The 17,607-nt window shown below is 38.2% G+C and overlaps 1 pseudogene; it reads left to right on the forward strand.

Annotated features, from left to right (window-relative positions):
• Positions 1-1,996: 1,996 nt before the first annotated feature.
• Positions 1,997-9,478, forward strand: LOC149140075 (putative cellulose synthase A catalytic subunit 1 [UDP-forming]; annotated as a pseudogene).
• The last annotated feature ends 8,129 nt before the right edge of the window (positions 9,479-17,607 follow it).

A 17,607-nucleotide genomic window follows, 5' to 3' on the forward strand; every position in this document is an offset into this window, starting at 1 on the left:
ATGTTTGTATTACTTGAATTGATTGACTAAAAATACATTTTTATTAATTTATTTATGTCTATGCTTAGAAGACTTCAATCTCACCAAATTATAGAAATATATAACTAATCCAAAACCATCCTTAAATTGTGCATAGCCCTTTTATTAATCTCATGTTATTTATTTCATAATGACAATTGATAGTGATGTAGAAAATAATCATCGATAACTATTTTCTTAACAAATGTTGATTACTAACTATGCAGTTGACATCAATTTCAAACTAGAATAAAAATATGACACAATCTAATAATGAACGATTCAAGTTTTGAATTAGAGGAAAATTATGTTTGTTTCTAGATGTAGGAATGTGATTTTGAAACTTGTCTGTTTCTAGATGTAGGAATATCATTTGGAAACTCTTCTGAAGGTTCTAAAAGAGAAGGTAATATATGATTGATTCCCACATGCACCACAACGCTTTCCCATCCATGGAAATTAGTGTTTATGTTCCAACCTAGTGCTCGAAAATTTCACTACTTCAATGAATATTCATGATATGATTACTAATCATTAAAGGCTTATTATTATCCTTCTCAAATTATCTTTGGATTATTCTAATTGGATTACTTATCATTCAAATATAAGTATGATTATCTTCCCCTAATTATTCTCCTTGGGTGACAAAACCTCAGACCTAATAACTGGGAGGGTATCTCTCTAGAACTTAATTTCCACATAATATCCATATGACATTCTGGACCAATGTTGTTTTTTTTCTTCTGTTTCCCAACCATGGCTTGTGTCAACATATAAAAATCCAAATGAAATCCAGTGTTAGATAATGGAGCTCCAAATGAAATCCAATTTAGATAATGGAGTTCCACCTTATCATCAGTTGGGTTTGAAAGGCATGTTAAGGGTTGTACTTCTAAGTTGGACCTTTCCAATTGATAGTTTGGGTACAATAATTTTTACAGTTACAAAATCTATGAAAATTCCATGCAATTCCATAAATTCAATTCTGTAATCTATATTCCTTGTTAGTTAGCATATCCTACTATTATCTTAGTACCATTTGGTTAGTGATATCCACCTACTCAAGCATTTAGGAGATCATAAACAATGCTAATTCCAAGCGTGCACACATATATTACAATAGCAATCCCAATTCCAATAGAATTTCAATTAATGAATTTATAAGTTTTCAATATGATCTTAATTTCTATTCCAAACTCACTATGCAAGAAAATTATAGACATTCCAAGACACATTGATTGGTACTATTCTAAATGGGAAACAAAAGAACTAAATGATTTTTGCTTCAAGTGTAGTTTCACATTCTTCAATTTCATGACATGGCACTTTTAGTGAACATGAATGTTGCTTCTGATCCTTATCAAGAAAATACCCCATGCTTTCTGAATCAATTGGGAACTTCACATACAGTCCCTTACTGGTTAGCTGATTTACAAATTCTACCACCCTCATAGTAGTGTCAGTATCCATCACTTCAAGGGTAGGGGTGTGTAGTGAGTGCTCAACCACGAGCCTCGACTTGAAAGATCCTTAAAATTCGAAGAGTTCTAACTAGGCTTGAGGGCTTCCTTAAAATACTTAGACGTAGTAATAGAAGGAGCACCACCCCCCCACCCCACTTCGCTCCACCTTTCAACTCTACGATGAGCGAGATTGAAGCCTCATTTGTGATGCCATAATCACATAGAAGGAATTCCTTTCTTAGTATCTTGTCTTTGTACAAAAGTCTCAAAAGCATAGCTGAAATTCTTGTACGTTCTTGGATTTTGGTAGCAAGCTTTGCTATCGAGTCAACTGCTGACATCGTAATACAAAGAGTCCCTATTAATAGATGTTTTACGAATATGGTGAAAAGGGGCAGGTCTAAAATTAAAGATCCTTGCTTTACAAGTTCTATCTATGGGGAGAGAGGGACAAATGTATGTCTACCCTCCTCATTCTAGTGGAAATTTCTTACAAACATTGTTTAGAATTGATTATGTAGTGGAAGATGCATGGGCGAGGGGAGGAGATCGATTCGGTTACCTCTTCGAGACAAGATCCTCAGACTCCAATTCCTCTTCTCACAAATGGTCAACCGGTATAGTGTCTAATAACTTCTGAGAAAACTGCATTGTCATTCTCCTTTAGCTGCATCTGCGGTTGGAATTGGGACCTGAAATGTGACTGTATGGGCTACTATTTACAATCAATTTAGCTTGTATGGATTTAATTGTAATGCCTTTTGGCAGGTTTATGGGGAGTTTCAAGATGTCTCCCCCGAGCATGTGCAAGTCACTAGTAGTGGAGATGGAAAGCGTGTTCACTCGGTCCCCTATGCTGATCCCAATCAACCAGGTATTTGAATTATTTATGTAATATCAGTGAGCTTTTCTAATTATAGGATTGAAGATTAAACCAAATAAATAACAACATAGCCTTGAACTGGTCTTGGGATTTCACTGGACAACTATGTTCATTTGGGGTTTGAACTAATTAGATATGGATGCTTTCTATGGATTTCATGATGCATTTTTACAGTGCAAGTAAGGATTGTGGACCCTTCCAAGGACTTGAATTCTTATGGAGTTGGAAATGTGGACTGGAAAGAAAGAGTTGAAAGCTGGAAGCTTAAACAAGAGAAAAATATGCTTCAAATGACCAGTGGAGGTAGATATGCTGATGGAAAAGGGGACATGGAGGGCACTGGTTCCAATGGGGAAGACCTCCCAATGTATGCTACTTGTCACAATTCATGGAATGGAACAATCTCTCTTACCAATACTTTCTTTAAGATTCAATATAAGAATATGATTCTTCCTTGTCGAATTTTTTTCTCGTAAATCTCAAGTTTCTGGAGTGATGCTATGATACTATATTTATTTTGATAGTAGATTTTCTTTTATTGATTGGTGTCTGTATGTGTGTGTGCCAGGGTTGATGACGCACGACAACCTCTGAATAAGGTTGTGCCTCTTCCTTCCACCAAACTTACTCCTTACAGGATTGTGATTATTCTTTGGCTCATAATCGTGGGAGTTTTCTTTCAATACTGAGTATCGACGCCTATTAATGATGCATACCCACTTTGGTTGGTCTCCGTGATATGTGAGGTCTGGTTTGCCGTGTCATGGATTCTTGACCAGTTTCCTAAATGGATGCACATGAATTGAGAAACATATCTTGACATGCTTTCTTTGAGGTTAGTTTACCATCTTGAGGAGTATTAATAAATTAATAATCCCTGGCATTTAGCTTCAGAAGTGGCCATATTACTTTTAGGATTATATTCAAGAAGCCACTCATTTAAGGTTGTTAAAGCAGCCAGCATGTGTATTGTAGGAATCTTGTGGATGAGATTGAATTTCTTCTTTTGCAATTTCACAGGTTAGACAGAGAAGGAGAGCCATCTCAGTTGGCCGATGTTGATATTTTTCGAAGTATAGTGGATCCTATAAAGGAGCCTCCTCTTATCACAACAAATACTATTTTTTATATCCTTGCCATGGATTATCCTGTCAATAAAGTTTCATGCTATGTTTCTGATGATGGAGCAGCAATGTTGACTTTTGAAACCCTTTCAGAAATTTTAGAATTCACAAGGAAGTGGGTGCCATTTTGCAAAAAATACAGTATTGAGCCGAGGGCTCTAGAATTCTACTTTGCCTAGAAGATTGATTATTTGAAGGATAAAGTACAACCATCCTTTGTTAAAGAACGAAGAGCAATGAAGGCAAGTGCACATTAAAGTATCCAAATGTAAGAGCTACTTCTCTTGGTTTATTGGTTTTTATTGCCCTTGACATCTTCCATCTTTGTGCCAATATCAGAGGGAATACAAAGAGTACAAGATCCAGATTAATGCTCTTGTGGCCAAAGCACAAAAAGTGCCAGAAGAGGGATTGACCATGCAATATGGAACTCCATGGCTGATCCAGGTATAGATACTTGTATTTTTCCCTAGAGTCTTATATTTCCTTTGTAGTCTATATGCAGTATCATAATTTTCTCTCCCTTTTGTTAACATGCTTATACATATGTTGCAAGTAACGATAATTAGTATTATTGAATTTTTCACTTTCCACTTCAGGTATTCTTAGGTCATAGTGGGGGAGTTGATAATGATGGAAATGAATTGCCATGGTTATTTTATGTATCCCGTGAAAAGAGGCTTGGTTTTCAACACCACAGGAAAGCCGGTGCAATGAATGCATTGGTATATTCCTAGCTATGTACACATCTCTCTTTTTCTGCTGATTTCCTCATATGAAATTCATTAATTATTATGCTGAAGCTGATGATTGTTATCCATTTCTTCACTTAGGTCTGAGTGTCTACTATCCTTACAAATGGCCTCTTTTTGTTGAACCTTGATTGTGATCATTATATAAACAACAAAAAATCTATTCGTGAGGCAATGTGTTTTCTAATGGTTCTAATTCTTGGGAAGAAAACTTGCTATGTACAATTTCCTCAGAGATTTGATGGCATTGATCAACACAATTGATATGCTAATCGTAACACTGTGTTCTTTGATGTAAGCATTGATCAACACCCAAAATGTTTTCTTATATGCAATTATGCAATTTTCATATAATTTCAGCCTGGCATATTAATTCTGAAATCTTTGCAGATCACCTTGAGAGGTTTTAATGGTATCCAAGGGCCTGTTTATGTGGGTACAGGGTGTTGTTTTAATAGACAAGCACTCTATGGTTATGATCCTGTTCTCACTGAGAAGGACCTTGAACCAACAAAAGGTATGATGACGATAAGAGGAGAACCAAGCGAACCGAATCTACTATACCCATCTTTAGTTTGGAAGGCATAGAAGAGGGTGTTGAAGGTGAGTCCAAATCTACTATACCCATCTTTAGTTTGGAAGGCATAGAAGAGGGTGTTGAAGGTGAGTCCAAGTCCAAACCAGTGATTTGTATTTTTTGACAACTCATTTACCCTTAAACATTGTTTGCCCTCACCCTTCTTTGAAATTCCATATTGCATGGTTTGATGATGAGAAATCATTGCTCATGTCCCAAAGGAGCTTCGAGAAAATATTTGGTCAATCACGAGTGTTTATTCAATCTACCCTCATGGAAAATGGTGGTCTTCCACAATCTGCGAATCCTACTTCTTTATTGAAAGAAACCATTCATGTTATCAGCTGTGGATATGAAGACAAGTCAAAATGGGGAAAAGAGGTATGAGTAGAGGTGGATCTGCATCTATTTGATGATGCTGTGGATTTTTTTTAGTTCATTGAATTAGTTTTTTCTATAGTGAAGTTGTATAAACATTTTTCCTGAATGTGCATAAATTCTCTTCAGAATAAGGCAACATTTTGTTTAGGCGACCAAGCACCAGGCAACTGTTCTTGAAGAAAATATCTCATATGAATGGGTTCTCATTTTGTTTAGGCGACCAAGCACCAGGCAACTGTTCTTGAAGAAAATATCTCATATGAATGGGTTCTCATATTTTGTGCAGATTGGGTGGATTTATGGTTTTGTCACAGAAGATATTTTGATTGGGTTTAAAATGCACGCTCGAGGCTAGATTTCAATATATTGCATGCCTGCATGTCCTACATTCAAGGGATCTGCAACAATTAATCTTTCAGATCATTTGAATCAAGTGCTCCAATGGGCCCTTGGTTCTGTTGAAATTTACTGAGCAGGCATTGTCCAATTTGGTATGGGTACACCAATTGCAGAGGCTGGCATACATCAATACCATAGTTTATCCTCTCACATCCCTCCCACCGGTTGCATATTGTAACCTGCCGGCTGTTTGTCTTATTACAGGGAAGTTTATCATTCCTAAGGTAAGATTGTCAACCTATACTGACCTTAATCTTGTCAAGCTTTACTCACCTCTAATGCAACCTGTCTTTTAGATTTTTTTTGATTTTGTTCTCATACAATGCTTCACATTTTTCCCCTGATTTTTATATTTATTTTGATCTTCAGATTAGAAACATTGCAAGTGTGTTCTTCATATTATATTTTATTTCCATTTTTACAACTGGTATTCTAGAGCTGCGCTGGAGTACAGTTCGCATCGATGAATGGTGGAGGAATGAGCAATTTTGGGTTATTGGAGCTGTATCAGCACATCTATTTGCCGTCTTTCAAGGGTTACTGAAATTTCTAGCGGGGATTGACACAAACTTTATTGTCACATCCTGGAGGGAACTATATAAACCTGAGAGCTGCTCCAAGGATAAACCTGAGAGCTGCTCCAAGGATGATTTCTTAAGTTGAAACCAAAAGGTTAGAGCTTTCCCAAATTATGTATGATACATCACCGTTGAAGGCCGACATCCAAATTTGAGTCCCTTGGGACCACATCCAATTTCAATTTCACATATAAATAAATAGTAATATTATTATTTGGATACAAAAGAAACACCAAGACAATCACGAGAGACATATAGCTGCGACTTTCAGCAGTTTCATCAGAAGGGCATAGCAAATCAAGGGCATTCCTCTTCACTCTCACACTGTTGATGATTTCAGAGAGGTAGTTAGGAGGGATAACAAGCAACGCTTTAGTTTGCTGAAAGAAAATAACGAGTTTTTCATTAGAGCAAATCAAGGGCATAGCATGCAGGGTATAAATTCAGAGGAATTACTAAAACCCATACGGTCGGTTGAAGAAGTTCCGGTGTGTGTACACGGTACTTATTTGAAAAACCTGGACTCAATTAAGAAGAATGGGCTTAAGCGTATGCAAAGAAACCATGTCCACTTTGCACGAGGTTTACCAGCAGACAATGGTGTAATTAGTGGAATGCGCAGTGATTGTGAAGTGATGATATATTTAGATGTAGGAAAGGCTTTAGCAGATGGAATGAAGCTTTTTGTTTCTGAAAACGGAGTGATTTTGACGGAGGGCTTCGATGGTGTCGTGCCACCTGAATACTTTGCCAAAATACAAAGAGTTGAGCAAAAGAGAAACAAAAGAAACTAAATGTTTCATTTCAATTATAGTATTATTTATTTATTGTTATAGTTTTGTTTTTTTTTTTTTCCTAATAAATAAATGTAGGTTTTCAATGTGTATTTATTGGTTTTTCTCTAATAATTAAATGTAGGTTTTTCAATGTTTCAATATATTTTGTAAACATGTAAATTTTGAATAACCCAAATATGTAAATTTTGAATAACTTTGTAAACTAGAGCTTTGTATGTGCTTCTTATATAACTATTCATCATTCTTTCTTTTTTTGTTAAAAATTGTATTGCCTGCAAATATGGGTTACAATTTAGAGTTGGAGATAGTTCCAACCAAATGCAGAAATATAAACTTTTCAGAATTGTTCTTCTCCAGAATCTACCCTTCCAATGAAATCTAGAATCTACCCTTCAATCCAGAAAATTACGAGTAACCAGAACTACATAATCTTTAGACAAACAAAATATACAGAAAGAAGACACAGTGTTGTATTTCATATATGCATTGCATGTCCATAGGGTGGTAGTAGGTCACTTGTTAAATGGGAAGATACGATTATTACCATTCCTAAATTTTTTAATTATGAAACCTTAAACCTAATCCAAATATGCCCTACCTATAACTCTTTTTAGCTTTAGAAGAAAAATCTATGAACAATCAAAAGACATTGTAATGGGATCTCCACTATCCCTTATAGTTGTAAACAATTTGGAGCAATTGTAAGCCTTAGCCTTAACAATTATCATCTTAAACCGAAATATTGGTTCTAGTTCGTGGATGACACCTTCATCATTTGGCCCTATGGCCATCCTACCCTAAACTCGTTATGTGACAATCTTAATAGCTTACCCCCTCACTTTCAATTTACAATGGAAATTGAATAATACATATCTCCCCCATTTTTAGATGTTGTAGCTACATGTCAACTTGATGGTTCCCTTTCCCTTCAATTTTTGAGGAAAAGGTCAAATACCTCTAGGCTCTACCCCACCACCACCCAACTCAAAAAATCGTTGTCCTAAAATCTCTAATTTATAGAGTTACTAGCATGTTTGACCCTCAAATTGCGTATTGCAGGATTTGATGATGAGAAAACATTGCTCACGTCCCAAAGGAGCTTAGCGAAAAGATTTGGTCAATCACCAGTGTTTATTCAATCTACCCTCATGGAAAATGGTGGTATTCCACAATCTGCGAATCCTACTTCTTTATTGAAAGAATCCATTCATGTTATCAGCTGTGGATATGAAGACAAATCAAAATGGGGAAAAGAGGTATGGGTAGAGGTGGATTTGCATCTATTTCATGATGCTGTGGATTTTTTTAGTTCATTGAATTAGTTTTTTCTATAGTGAAGTTGTAGAAACATTTTTCCTAAATGTGCATAAATTCTCTTCAAAATAAGGGAACATTTTGTTTAGGAAACCAAGCACCAGGAAACTGTTCTTGAAGCAAAGATCTAATATGAATGGGTTCTCATATTTTGTGCAAATTGGGTGGATTTATGGTTCTATCACAAAAGATATTTTGACTAGGTTTAAAATGCATGCTCGAGGTTGGATTTCAATATACTGCATGCCTGCATGTCTTACATTCAACGGATCTGCACCAATCAATCTTTCAGATCATTTGAATCGAGTGCTCCGATGGGCCCTTGGTTCTGTTGAAATTTCACTGAGCAGGCATTGTCCAATTTGGTATGGCTACACCAATTGGAGAGGCTGCCATACATCAATACCATAATTTATCCTCTCACATCCCTCCCACCAGTTGCATATTGTACCCTACTAGTTGTTTGTGTTCTTACATGGAAGCTTATCATTCTTGAGGTAATATTGTCAACCCTTACTGACCTTAATCTTGTCAAGCTTTACCCACCTCTAATGCAACCTGTCTTTTAGATTTTTTCTGGATTTTGTTCTCATATAATGCTTCACATTTTCCCCCTAGTTTTTATATTTATTTTGATATGAATATTGGCAACTTTGCAAGTGTGTTCTTCATATTATATTTTATTTCCATTTTTACAACTGGTATTCTAGAGATATGCTAGAGTACAATTGGCATTGATGAATGGTGGAGGAATGAGCAATTTTGGGTTATTGGAGGTGTATCAGCGCATCCGTTGGTCGTCTTTCAAGGGTTACTGAAAGTTCTAGTGGGGATTGACACAAACTTTACTGTCACATCAAAGTCTTCAAATGAAGATAGTGAATTTGCTGAGATTTATGCTTTTAAGTGGACTAGTATTCTCATCCCTCCAACTAATTTGCTTGTGCTAAATCTTGTTAGTGTAGTAGCAGGCGTATCCCAAGCTAATAATAGTGGTTATCAATCTTGGGGTCCATTATTTGGAAAATTGTTTTTCTCTTTGTGGGTGATTGTTCATCATTATCCATTCCTCAAGGGATTAATGGGTCGCTATAACCGGACACCAACAATAGTTATTGTTTGGTCGATTCTTATTGCATCCATATTCTCCCTGCTTTGGGAGAGGATAGATCCTTTCACAGCAAACACATGATCATCATCAAACACACATCAATGTGGTGTAAATTGCTAAAACCCCTGTTAATGTTTGTTAGAAGAAAATAAGGAGGAACTAAAAACAAATTTGAGGGCCAAGAAAATCTCAAATTCGTTTTGTATCATCTATAGATAATAATATTTGAGAGGGAGGGACTTTAAGCATATTGCTTTCTAGCTAGTTCCAGCATAGGGACTAAACCTTGTACTTTGTCTTTGATTGATAGTTAAGATTGTATGGTGCAGTTGGTTCTCTGTTTCAACCAAGACAACTGAGGTTTACTTGGAGTCATGCCTATTCTAGAACTGATCTAATGCCACAGAATAGTGGGCAATGGATTATATGGTTTGATATTGAAGAATGTATTTTTCAAAATATTTATTCATTTTTAAGTGACATTCTTGTCATGGACAAAATTATGGCACGTCTTAATTGAATATCATCTTTTTTAAAATGTGAAGTGGTCAATATCAAATAATTGTGTCATGTAGGAGCAGTGGAAGTTATTAATATTTTAGGCATACAAGTGCCTATGAAAATGGTAAATGTATGTTGTTTGTTTGTTTCATAAAATACAATTATAAGTGCCTAGGAAAATAGTAAATATACGTTGTTCGTTTGTTTCATAAATTACAATTATAACTATGTTCAGAAATCATTTACCCCATCTTTGATGACTCCATTGCATCCAAAATGTTAGTTCTGCAGTGTGTTAAATAACATGTGTGTTTTGACCTAACCCTGAATCATCTAAATTTGAGATTTTTTTTAGAAGTATTTGTTCTAGGTTTCTATTTAAATTTCAATGAATGGCAGTTTTAACTCTGTTAAACTTTTTTATCAGAGAACTTGCTTAGCACACGATTCTTCATCTTGCTTTTGATACATTTAGTTGTCTAGTAATATTTCTCTGATTGTATAAAGAGAACATTACTACTGGATGCCCAAGCTCTTCTTCTCAGACAATGTTGCGGGCTAAAGAGACAATGTCCCAGCCCCTTGTTGCAAAAGTTCCATTGGAAAGGCATTTTGATTTTTACCATGTGTCATCTATCTCACCAAGAGAAGAATCTCTTTTGTGTGATATTTGTAGATTGCTAGAATCTACTCGATCAAACACAATTTGTGTTTACAATTACTACTGGGTAATCTAGCTATTCCTTCCTCTATTTTATTTTTATCTCTCTATTTACTGTAGTATTGTTACAATGGATTATAGTGGGTATCTTAAAATTTTCATGTCAACATTATATTGTAGGTAGGATTTCACCAAGATTATTATAGTATTTTAAGGAATTCTTTTGGAGGATGGTATTGTCAGCCATGTGAAGCTTTAAACTGGCAATACCAACTCCAAGGCATGAGGTATCCAAATGTAGCTAGCCATGGTATGCCTGGTTGTGGTATGAACTGTGCTCTATGTGGTGGTTTGAGTGGTGGTTTTAAGAGGACTACTGATGGCTAGTGGGTTCATGTATTTTGCACTGAGGTAAAAATCTCTGATTGAATGGTGTTCACTTCAGAAGAATACAAGAAGTTAATTATGCAAAATCATATTGTTGATTTTAGCTTGTGTGTTAATGATTTGGTGAGGAGCAATATATTTTCTCCCTTATGGTATCTTCATTTCCTTTGTGAACCTGTAGTGGCTGTTGGAGAATACGTTTAGGAGGGGTCAAATGGAGCTTGTTAAAGGGCTGGTATGTTTAAATTGAGATGTTGCTTCACTACCAGTAATGCATATAAGTTTGAGCATGTTGAACTGTTTTGTTTTACTTGTTTTGTACATGATTGTTGCATCTGGATTCTATCTAGTGATATGTTGTAAGAGACCTCTATTAGCTGTTGAGAATGCAACAAGATGATGGAGCTTAGTGGAAAGTAGTCACCTTCACTAAGTGGGCCCGCAGGCAAATTATGGCACAAAGTCTATTTTTAGACTATGTCTATTTTTAGACATATGGATCATGGTCTATGAGTTGCAGGATGTTGTTTATGGATGATTGGTCATGTTGGGAAAAATAGATGGACTTCTATTTTTGGATCACAGCAGGAGTGATCAGTGTCTATTTTTAGACTCCTAGTCAAAAATAGAAAAGTCAAATATTATTGTCTCATAATAATATTTAGACTATAAACTTTATCTTATCCTCCTGGAGCACTTCAGTTTGAGCTACAGATGTGGCACATGTAGCTGTCAGAAGGAAGTACGCTTTTCTTGTGAGTCAGTTGAGCTATTGTATGCATGACATCAGTTAGAACTCATGCATGTGAGTTCTGCGGAGTTGGATGTGGAGTGTTAGCCTCTCTCACAAAACAATAATAAATCCAAAAATAAATTAATTAATTAAATATTCCAAGTTAGGAATTTGTGCCTAACTCTTGGGTTGTTCCTCTAAGATAGGAGTTATTTTAGGTAACTCCTATATTGGTGTGTGTCTGGTGAGAAATTATCTCAACCAAAGGATAAATTATCTCAAACAAAAGTGTCTAAGATAGCACGCACTATCTTGAGAACACTATCTCTCATCTATATATTTGTAACACTATATTCAATTAGTTTAATGAAAATGTGAGACAGAATACCTGAGGCTGAAGCCTTTTCCACCAATATTTTGTGTCTGGTTTTTATGTGTGTTTTTCTGTAACCTATTTGAGTTAATTTCGTTTTCAATATGGAGTTGATGGAGTTGTGTTCAGTTTGACTTTGTTAAACTAGTTGTAATTAGTCTAATTGCAAATAGATTAGTGATGAGTTATGTGAATTAATTATTAACTCATAATGCAACTGAAGAATACATCAGTTAACTCAGTGCATGTACAGTTCAGTGGAGACAGGTGTCAGAGGTTGAGATTGGTATCAGTTGTGACTATAGTTGTGCATGAGACTTTTCACAAGCAATGTATTGAGCATGCTAATGAGTATTGCCCAGTATATGCCTAGTAGAATAGCCTGTGCTCACGTGATTTCCAGTGTGAGTGATTCTCAGCAGGTATTGTGTGCAATAGAGGCAGGCCCGATTACATACTGTGTTAGTGTGTGCATGCTATTGATGTTTCATTGTTTTTGATGCTGCTAAATTGTCGATCAACATAGAGGAGCTTATGTATTGTGCATGTATTCCGCAATAGTGCATGATCAGGATAATATCTGTTGAATAAGTGTTTATTATTCAAAATTTCTACATGGTATCAGAGTTGTTGATCATCAGATCTACTATTCAGAAAGTGTTTACATTCTATTTCTTCAGGTAGAGTCAGTAATCGGGCCAAGTAGCCTCTGGATTCATCCTTCCTTTGGAAGATGAGATATCCGATAAAAGCCCATACAGTCAATCTCTGTACGAGAAATACCTTGTTCTCACGAATATTAGATCAGAGGCGGTTGAGTTTGGAGCTGGTGGAATTCGAATTTGCAGCAGCGTTTTCTTGGTATCAACGTGGCAATGTCTTTCAACGGTTTGCGATTGGAGTATGCTCTTGAGGGCAGCTCGAACTATATTGCATGGAAGGACAGGATGGAGGCAGTGTTGGATGATAATGGGCTGAAGGATTTCATAGAGGCTGATGTCCCAAAGCCTACTAATGCTGCACAGGTTGATGCTTGGCAAAAGAAGACAACAAAGTGTCAAATGATTCTGTTGGAGGGCGTGAAGGATCACATTGTGTCCAGCCTGCATGGAAAGGCTTCTCCATACTTGATGTGGAAAGCGTTAACAGATCTATTCCAAAGCAAGAGCGATCAGAGGAAGCTGGCGCTCAAGGATAAACTTAGAAACATCAAATGTGAGAAGGGAGACAGTATGCCCAAGTATCTCACGAAGTTCACTCAGTGCAGAGATGATTTGGAAAGTGTGGGGGTGACTGTCGATGATGAGGACTTGGTGAGCTTGGCTCTCCTTGGTCTTCCAAAGAGTTGGAATTCCTATTAGGACTCTGTCAATGGTCGGGAGAAATTTCCAGGATGGGAGAGACTTTGGTCAGATCTTGTGCAGGAGGAGATCAGGCGGAATACCAGGGACGGATCTTCATCAAAGGGACCTGATGAAGAAAATTGCACTTTGGCTGCCAAAGCAAAGAAGGGGAAGAGCAAGAAAGCTTCTCAGTCTGGTGTGAAAGGAAAGAAGCAGGACATGTCTAAGGTGAAGTGTTTTCACTGTCACCAGCACAGACACTATGCCACTAATTGTCCACAGAAGAAGAAGAACAAGCAAGCTGTTGGATCTGCAGTAGGAGAGGCTCTAGCCTCGCAGTTTGAGCTTGATTTTTCATTGATCACATGCTTGGTTTCAAGTGTGATGGGATCAGTGTGGTTCTTGGACAGTGGTGCGTGTTTTCACATGACAGGAGATCGAGATTTGTTTTCTGATCTGGAGGACAAAGATCTTGGAGAGCACATCGAGATGGGCGATGATGGTAGATATAGTGTGATTGGTATCGGTACCATTTCCTTTGAGAGGGAGTCTAGTAAACCCTTCATATTGAAGGAAGTGATGCATGTTCCAGGATTGAAGAAGAATCTTATTTCTGTGGCGATGTTAGAAGACAAGGGATATGATGTTGTTTTCAGCGAGGGAAAGGCTTTCCTGCATAGCAAGACAACTAGATAAACCCGGAAGATAGGGATTCGAGTGAGGAACCTTTATCAGTTGCATGTAGATGGATGCGCAGCAATGGCATGCAAGGCAGAAGGATTGGTGAGCCGGGATGATGGCGAGCTGTGGCACAGGAGATTGGGTCACCTTCACCATGGAGCCTTGAAGATACCGTAGCAGATCACTACAGGGCTTCCTAAAGGCACTCTTGCGTAGTCAGATTAGTGCAAGGGGTGAAATTTGGGAAAGTTTGTGAAAGCCACCTTTCACGAGAAGGATAGTCGCGCCACGATGATCCTTGAGATAATTCACACAGATGTGTGTGGACCTTTCTCAGTAGCTTCAACAGCAAAACACAGGTATTATGCGATTTTTGTTTATGATTTCTCTCGTAAGTGTTGGATCTTCTTCATGTAGAAGAAGAGCGAGACATACTCAAAGTTATGTGAGTTCAAAGCATTGGTCGAGAAGGAGTCAGGGAAGAAGGTGAATGCTCTTAGGAGCAATAATGGTGGTGAATACATCTCTGGCGAGTTCAAGGACTTTTGCAACGCAGAAGGGATTCGAAGAGAGATCATAGCTCCCCATAACCCACAACAGAACGAGGTTTCTGAGCAGAAGAACAGAACGATCGTGGGTGTTGCACGGGCGATGTTGCATGCTCAGGGCCTACCCCTTCACTTGTGGGTGGAAGCATGCAATACAACAGTTTATGTGCAGAACCGTTGTCCTCAAAGGATACTCGGCATGAGTACACCCGAGGAGGCTTATTCTGGTAAGAAGCCTAATCTTTCTCATTTGAGGATTTTTGGTGCTAGCGTTTACATGCATGTGACGAAGGATGCCAGGAAGAAGTTGGATCCGACCACAGAGGTTGGGATATTTGTGGGGTACACTGATATGCCCCACAACTATCATGTGTATTTGCTAGATAGTGGTAAGACTGTTGTGCGACTGGATATAAAATTTCAGGAGGAGAAAGCCATGAAGTGTTCACTTGAGAGGGAGCTACACTTGCATGAAGATGAGGAGCTATTAGTTCCTAAGGATGAGCTTCAGGACGTGGATCATCCACATGACGAAGTTCATGGAGTGGAAGAGACCACTCATGCAGTGCCAACCATCAGAGGGCGAAAGCGCTTGATAGAAGCTGAGTGACTGGCTCAAGATGCAGAGAAAGTTGTAGGACCACCTACAGCCCAACGCAGGCAGAGACAGTCACCTGATTGGTACATTGGATACATGGCTCTTATGAGAAAATGTGTTGTGACTGAGCCATCCTCTTTCGAGGAAGCTGTGGAGGATCCCGCATGGGAAGATGCCATGGTGGAAGAGTATGATTCGATTTTCAGAAATAGTGCATGGGAGATTGTTCCTAGGCCGGAAGGGAAATCAGTGGTGGGTTTGAGATGGATCTACAAAGTTAAGAAGGCAGCTGACGAGAGTGTGGAGAAGTACAAGGCAAGATTTGTTGCCTGAGGCTTTTCACAGATAGAGGGGACTGATTATGAGGAAACCTTTGCACCTATAGCAAGGTATTCTTCCATACGGACGATTCTTGCTCTCTCAGCGGAGATGGGATGGCGCATTCATCAGATGGATGTGAAGACTGCGTTCCTCAACGGAGTCATTGAGGAGGAGGTGTACATTGAGCAGCCCGAAGGTTTTGAGATCTTTAGCAGCGAGTCGCATGTGTGCAGGCTCAAGAGAGCACTGTATGGGTTGAAACAAGCACCACATGCTTGGAACACATGGATAGACAGTTATTTCACCGGACTTGGATTCTCCAAGAGTGAGGCGGATCCTAACCTATACCAGATTGTGGTGGAGGGTAAGTTGCTTATCATTGTACTTTATGTAGATGATTTGATTCTAACGGGTGATGAGCTGTTGATACTTTCATGCAAGGATGATCTTGCTAAGGAGTTTGAAATGAAGGACTTGGGCCACCTTCATTATTTCCTGGGATTGGAAATTTGGCAGTGCAATGATGGACTATTTGTTTCTCAGGGTAAGTATGCTCGGGAGATACTGGAGAAGTTCAACATGCATGGCTGCAAGCCTATTGATACTCCTCTTCCTGGAGGTTGGAGGAAGGAGGATGCCACTTCGGCAGAAGAAGTGGATGCCACTATTTATCGACAGTTGGTAGGCTCGCTTATGTATCTGGTCAATACACAACCCGATATATGCTATGCTGTTAACCAGCTTTCACAAGCTATGGTTAAGCCAACCAAGCTCTTCTGGAAGGCAAGCAAGCATGTATTGCGTTATTTGAGAGGCACATCGGGATATGGATTGTGGTACAGACAGGAGGATGAGGTGAAGCTATGTGGCTTCATGGATGCAGATTAGGCAGGGAGCCCAACGGACAGAAAGAGCACATCAGGAAGGGTCTTCAGTATCAGGTTGACAACATTTTCTTGGTACAGCAGGAAGCAGATATCCATGGCACTCAGTTCAGTAGAGGCCGAGTATATGGCAGCAAGTTTGGCTGCATGTGAGGCTATATGGATGAGGAAGATCCTAGTCGATTTGTTCAGTTCTCACTTGGAGCCTACTGTGATTTACTGTGATAACCAGAGTTGCATTAAACTCTCGGCTAATCCTATATTTCATGATAGATCTAAGAATATTGAAATCATGTACCATCATATCAGAGATTGTGTGCAGCGGAGAATCATGTTACTTTAATACATTCCAACAGAGGATCAGGATGCTGATATCTTGACGAAGGCGCTCACCAGGGGAAAATTCGAATACCACCGAGGCAGGATAGGGGTTGCTGATAATCCATATCTTGTTGAGAGGGAGTGTTGAGAATGCAACAAGATGATGGAGCTTAGTGGAAAGGAGTCGCCTTCACTAAGTGGACCCGCAGGCAAATTATGGCGCAAAGTCTATTTTTAGACATATGGATCATAGTCTATGAGTTGCAGGATGTTGTTTATGGATGATTGGTCATGTTGGGAAAAATAGATGGACTTCTATTTTTGGATCACAGCAGGAGTGATCAGAGTCTATTTTTAGACTTCTAGTAAAAAATAGAAAAGTCAAATATTATTGTCTCATAATAATATTTAGACTATAAACTTTATCTTCTCCTCTTGGATCACTTCAGTTTGAGCTATAGATGTGGCACATGCAGCTGTCAGAAGGAAATACACTTTTCTTGTGAGTCAGTTGAGCTATTGCATGCATGACATTAGTTAGAACTCATGCATGTGAGTTCTGTGGATTTGGATGTGGAGTTGATGGAGTTGTGTTCAATTTGACTTTGTTAAACTAGTTGTAATTAGTCTAACTGCAAATAGACTAGTGATGAGTTATGTGAATTAATTATTAACTCATAATGCAACTGAAGAATACATCAGTTAACTCAGTGCATGTACAGTTCAGTGGAGACAGGTGTCAGAGGTTGAGATTGCTATCAGTTGTGACTATAGTTGTGCATGATACTTTGCACAAGCAACGTATTGAGTATGCCAATGAGTATTGCCCAGTAGAATAGCCTGTGCTCACGTGATTTCC

The sequence above is a fragment of the Pinus tabuliformis genome, chromosome X (assembly GCF_031772625.1).
Source record: "Pinus tabuliformis cultivar Carrire ecotype Pingquan chromosome X, CPIR1, whole genome shotgun sequence".
NCBI classification, from domain to species: Eukaryota; Viridiplantae; Streptophyta; class Pinopsida; order Pinales; family Pinaceae; genus Pinus; species Pinus tabuliformis.